Source organism: Stomoxys calcitrans, chromosome 3 (genome assembly GCF_963082655.1).
Source record: "Stomoxys calcitrans chromosome 3, idStoCalc2.1, whole genome shotgun sequence".
Taxonomy (NCBI): domain Eukaryota; kingdom Metazoa; phylum Arthropoda; class Insecta; order Diptera; family Muscidae; genus Stomoxys; species Stomoxys calcitrans.
Genome location: NC_081554.1, coordinates 91303621 through 91309620, shown reverse-complemented (window position 1 = coordinate 91309620; position 6000 = coordinate 91303621). Strand labels below are relative to the sequence as shown.

The 6000-nt window shown below is 37.0% G+C and overlaps 1 non-coding gene across 1 annotated transcript; it reads left to right on the top strand.

The window, feature by feature from the left end:
* The first annotated feature begins 5146 nt into the window (after positions 1-5146).
* Positions 5147-5218, top strand: Trnaq-cug (transfer RNA glutamine (anticodon CUG)). Its single transcript has one exon. It is a non-coding gene; the product is annotated as a tRNA-Gln (tRNA).
* The last annotated feature ends 782 nt before the right edge of the window (positions 5219-6000 follow it).

The following is a 6000-nucleotide window of genomic DNA, read 5'->3' as shown; positions in this document are numbered from 1 at the left end:
GGGGCTCAAGAAGCAAAATCGCGAGATAGGTTTTTATGGAGCTGTATCAAGCTATTGATCGATACAGACCATATTGGACACGTATGTTGAAGGTCATGAGAGAAGCCGTTGTAATAAAATTTCTGCCAAATCGAATGGCAATTGCGCCCTCTAGAGGCTCAAGAAGTCAAGATCCCAGATCGATTTATATGGCAGCTATATCAGGTTATGCATACTTCGCACAGTTTTTGGAAGTCATAACAAAACACCTCATGCATTTCAGCCAAATCGGATGATAATTGCGGGCTCTATTGGCTCAAGAAGTCAAGATCCAAGATCGGTTTATATGACAGCTACACCAGATTATGAACCGATTTGAATCATACTTAGCGCATTTGTTGGAAGTGATACCAAAACACAGCGTGCAAAATTTCAATCAAATCGGATGAGAATTGCGCCCTCTAGAGGTTCAAGAAGTGAAGACCCAAGATCGGTTTATATGGCATCTGTATCAAGACATGGACCGATTTGAAGCACATTATAAGTGATACCAAAACACTACGTGAAAAAAAATCGGACGGGGATTGCGCCCTCTAGAGGCTCAACAAGCCAAGACCCAAGATTGGTTTATATGGCAACTATATCAAAAAATTGCCTCGATTTGGCTCATTTATTATTTTTTATATCACAACTGACCTACACTAATAAAAAGTATTTGTGCTAAATTTCAAGCGGCTAGCTTTACTCCTTCGAAAGTTAGCGTGCTTTCGACAGACAGACGGACGGACGGTCAGACCGACAGACGGACGGACGGACGGAAATGGCTAGATCAACTTAAAATGGCATGACGATCAAGAATATATATACTTTATGGGTTCTCAGACGCATATTTCGAGGTGTTATAAACAGAATGACAAAATTAGTATACCCCCCATCCTATGGTGGAGGGTATAACAACATTACATTTTTTCCTCAAATGGAATTTCAATTAAAGTAATAACACTAAAATTAAGAGAAAATTTATATATTGTTTTTTCGTCTTTCGTTGATCTGCTTTTTTCATGGTTTTGTTATACCCTCCACCATAGGATGGGGGGTATACTAATTTCGTCATTCCGTTCTTAACACCTCGAAATATGCATCTGAAGCCCCATACAGTATATATTGGGTTGCCCAAAAAGTAATTGTCGGTAATATAGTAGTAATATAGTCGGCGTTGACAAATTTTTTCAACGGCTTGTGACTCTGTAATTGCATTCTTTCTTCTGTCAGTTATTAGCTGTTACTTTTAGCTTGCTTTAAAAAAAAAGAGCGCGAAATTTTGTTTACATTTGGCGTCAATTTTAATATGGGTACCACATGTATTGAAAGAAATTCATTTAACAAACCGAATCAACGCTTGTGATATGCACCTTAAACGCAATGAATTCGATCCGTTTTTAAAACGAATCATAACTGGAGATGAAAAATGGATTGTTTACAACAACGTTAGTCGAAAACGATCATGGTCCAAGCATGGTGAACCAGCTCAAACCACTTCAAAGGCTGATATCCATCAAAAGCAGGTTATGCTGTCTGTTTGGTGGGATTGGAAGGGTGTGGTATATTTTGAGCTGCTTCCAAAGAACCAAACGATTAATTCGGATGTTTACTGTCAACAATTGGACAAATTGAATACAGCCATCAAGGAGAAGCGACCAGAATTGGTCAATCGTAAAGGTGTCATATTCCACCAGGACAACGCTAGACCGCACACATATTTGGTCACTCGCCAAAAACTGAGTGAGCTTGGCTGGGAACTTTTGATGCATCTACCATATAGCCCTTTGCAGAACTCCTTAAATGGTAAAACTTTCGGCAATCATGAGGCTATAAAATCGCACTTGGTTCAGTTTTTTGCAGATAAAGGCCAGAAGTTCTATGAGCGTGGAATACTAAATTTGCATGAAAGATGGCAGAAAGGTTGTCGAACAAAATGGCAATTATATATTTGATTAAAGTTCATTCTAAGTTTTATTAAAAATGCATTTACTTTCTTTTAAAAAATCCGCAAATACTTTTTAGGCAACCTAATATATTCTTGATTGTCATGACATTTTAAGTCGATCTAGCCATGTCCGACCATCTGTCCCTCCGTCCACTTGTCAAAAGCACGCTAACTTTCAAAGGAGATAAGCTAAGCGCTTGAAATTTTGCACAAATACTTCTTATTAGTGTGTGTCGGTTGTGAGTGTAAATGAGCCAAATCGGTACATGATTTGAACCACAATACCGATGTTGGGTCTTGACTTTTTGAGCTCCTAGAGGGGGCAATTCTTATTCGATTTTACACTTGGTGTTTTGAAATCATTTCCAATAATTGTGCCAAGTATGGTTAAAATCGGTTCATAACCTGATATCGCTGCCATATAAACCGATCTCCCGATTAGACTTCCTGAGCTTCTAGAGAGCGCAATGCTTCCGATCCGATTTGGCTGAAATTTTCGCACATATCGTTTTGGTATGATTTCCAACAACTGTGCCAAGTATGGTCTAAATCAGTCCATAATCTTATGTAGCCGCCATATATACCGATTAGACTTCTTGGCCTTTTGGAGGGCGCAATTCTTATCCAATTTGGCTGAAATTTTGCTCATATCATTTTGATATGACTTCCTACAACAATTCCAGGTATGGTCTACATCGGTTGATAACGTGATATAACTGTCATATAAACCGATCTCCCAATTTGGACGTTTTGAGTGTCTGTAGGGCCTAATTATTACTCGATTTGTCTGAAATTTTGGAGGTGGTGTTTTTCTATGACTTCTAACAGCCATAACAAGTGCGGTCCATATCGGTCAATAAATTGATATAGCTCGAATTTTCTTTAAGTCAAAGGACATGTAGTGACAGACGCACTAAGGAGCCATAATACACTTAAATTCTTCTTCTATAACTTGAATTTCTCTATAACTCGAAGAAAAACAACAGCACCAACTTTCATAAGTCGAACTTTTATACCCCCATCCTATGGTGGAGGGCATAAAAAGTAGTCCGTTAGTAAAATGTTTATTTCGTAAATGTGGGTGAAATGTCGCACATCTCTAATTCCTAAATAACTAGACATCCCTTACATGACATCTTGTTACACCCTCCACCATAGAATGGGGGTATACTAATTTCATCTAAAATCCCCTAAAATATATATTGTATATTCATGATCGTCATGACATTTTAAGCCGATCTAGCCATGTTCGTCCGTCTGTCTGTCGAAAGCACGCCAACTTTCGAAGGAGTAAAGCTAGCCACTTGAAATTTTGCACGAATACTTCTTATTAGTGTTGCGATTGTAAATGGGCCATATCGGTCCATGATTTGATATAGATGCCATATAAACCGATGTCGGATCTTGACTTCTTGAGCCACTGGAGGGCGCAATTTTTATCCGATTTAGCTGAAATTTTGCACGATGTGTTTCGTAATAACTTCCAATAAGTGTGCTAAGTATGATTCAAATCAGTCTATAACCTGATTTAGCTGCCTTATAAACCGATCTGGGGTGTTGATTTCTTGAGCCACTAGAGGGCGCAATTCATATCCGATTTAGCTGAAATTTTACATGACGTGTTTTTTTAAGACTTTCAACAACCATGCTAAATATGGTTTAGATCGGTCCATAACCTGATATAGCTGCCATATGAACCGATCTGGGATCTTGACTTGTTGAACCTCTAGAGGGCGCAATTTTGTACAACGGCTTCTTCTAGGACCTTCAACATACGTGTCAAATATGGCCTGAAACGGTTTATAGCCTGATACAGCTCCCATATAAACCAATCTCCCTATTTTACTTCTTGAGCCCCTAAATGGCCCAATTCTTATTCGAACTAGCTGAAATTGTACACAATGGCTTCTACTATGATCTCAAACATACAATTTAATAATGGTCCGAATCGTATATAACTCTAATAGCATAGCAATTTTTTTCTTTTATCCTTTGTTTGCCTAAAAAGAGAAATTCCGTGAAAGGAACTTGACAAATGCGATCCATGGTGGAGGGAATATTAGATTCGGCCCGGCCTTACTTTTACTTGTTTTAAAATGTTCCCAATTTTTTATATCCTACACCACTACTGCGGTACCGGGTATCATAACTTGGTATTCACTAAGTTGTTTGTAACCAAAAGGAAGAGCGACAGACCCATTGATAAGTTTACCGATCGACTCAGAATCACTTTCTGATTCGATTTAGCTATCTCCGTCTGTCTGTCCATGTTAATTTGTGTACAAAGTAAATGTCGCAATTTTCATCCGATCGTCTTCAAATTTGGCACAAGCATTTTCTTGGGCCTAGAGACGAAGCCTATTGAAATTGGAAAAAAAAAATTTTTCATATTTGGATATAGCTCGCATTATTTGGGTTGCCCAAAAAGTAATTGCGGATTTTTTAAATGAAAGTAAATGCATTTTTAATAAAATTTAGAATGAACTTTAATCAAATATACTTTTTTTACACTTTTTTCTAAAGCAAGCTAAAAGTAACAGCTGACAACTGACAGAAGAAAGAATGCAATTACAGAGTCACAAGCTGTGAAAAAATTTGTCAACGCCGACTATATGAAAAATCCGCAATTACTTTTTGGGTAACCCAATATATTGTATGTTCGTCCATTTTGAACTAAAATTACAATTATATCGTCATTTGAAAACCGATTCTCAGGAAAGTTTGCCCAAAGCGTTCTCTTATAAGTCTCGATATTATTGGTGAATTTCATAGAAATTTGTTCAGTTTTAGATATAGCTCCCATATATATGCATCTCCCGATTTTCACTTTTAAGGCCTTTGCTAACCCACTTATCAATCGATCGTCTCAAAAAATCAAATGTAAGTAAATTTTGAATTCAACGACTTGGCCTGCATATCCAATGTGGTGTAGGGAATCAAAAGGTCGGCTTCGCCCGACTTTAGCCCTACCTTACTTGTTTTTCTTTAATGAATGTTTATTATTATATATTTTTAAGAGAGAATATCACAAAGCTTGAAAAAAATCCTTATTCAGTTATCTAAGTGAATTTAGCGGTGAGTCAAACTTGGTAACACACTTCACCATATACTTTCCCCTCTTTTATTACTCATTGTCAAATGACATTGTGCGCTCGTTAATTGGCAACAGAACTCGCAACTGGTTCCATGGTGTAATGGTTAGCACTCAGGACTCTGAATCCTGCGATCCGAGTTCAAATCTCGGTGGAACCTTTTGATGTTTATGTCCACACAACACCGAAATTTGTGTTTGAAAAGAATATCCATCCATTCATGGATTTAACGTTATCGTCATCCTCTATACAATTAGTTTTTTTAGTTTTACCCAGCCAGGCATGGGTATTTCTTTATTATTTTTATTATTTCTTAACACAATACAAAAGCTATAACCAACACCAGTGTTGACTCAAGACACGTCACATCCAAAAGCAAAGTGATGCCCAGCTAAAGCGTTTGTTTGTTTGTTGGTTTGTGGCGAAACTATCTCCCAAAGCTTCTGCATTAAAAATAGAATGGCACGAGCTTTTTACACAAAAGCTCTAAAAGTGAGAGAGAAGATAAGGGAAGTGTAACGCTTTTAATTGTTTACGCTACCAGATCGAACAAATTTAGAGCATAATTAGCATGGAACATATTTATAAAAGACAATAAAAAAAATATGTTTAATTCTTTACATTTTTTTTTTTTCAACACAAATTTAGTTCAATTAATTTCGTGAGAAAAAATTGAAACGCAAATTGAACAAGCTATGGGTATAAGCTGTAATGAGTATTTAGAGCTAAGTAAAGTATTTGTTGGGTGAACAAACAAGCTGAAGCCGGGTCTTAAGTAAGGGCTTGGTATGCTATTCTGCTTTCGGAATAGTCGTTGAATGTTTAATTGTTTCAAGAAAGAAATTTGACAACAACCATTTGGTTTCAATTTTATACCAAAAGACTTTTTTATCTGCACTTATGGTTTTAAACTTGTTTCGCAAATAAATAAAATAAAACCAG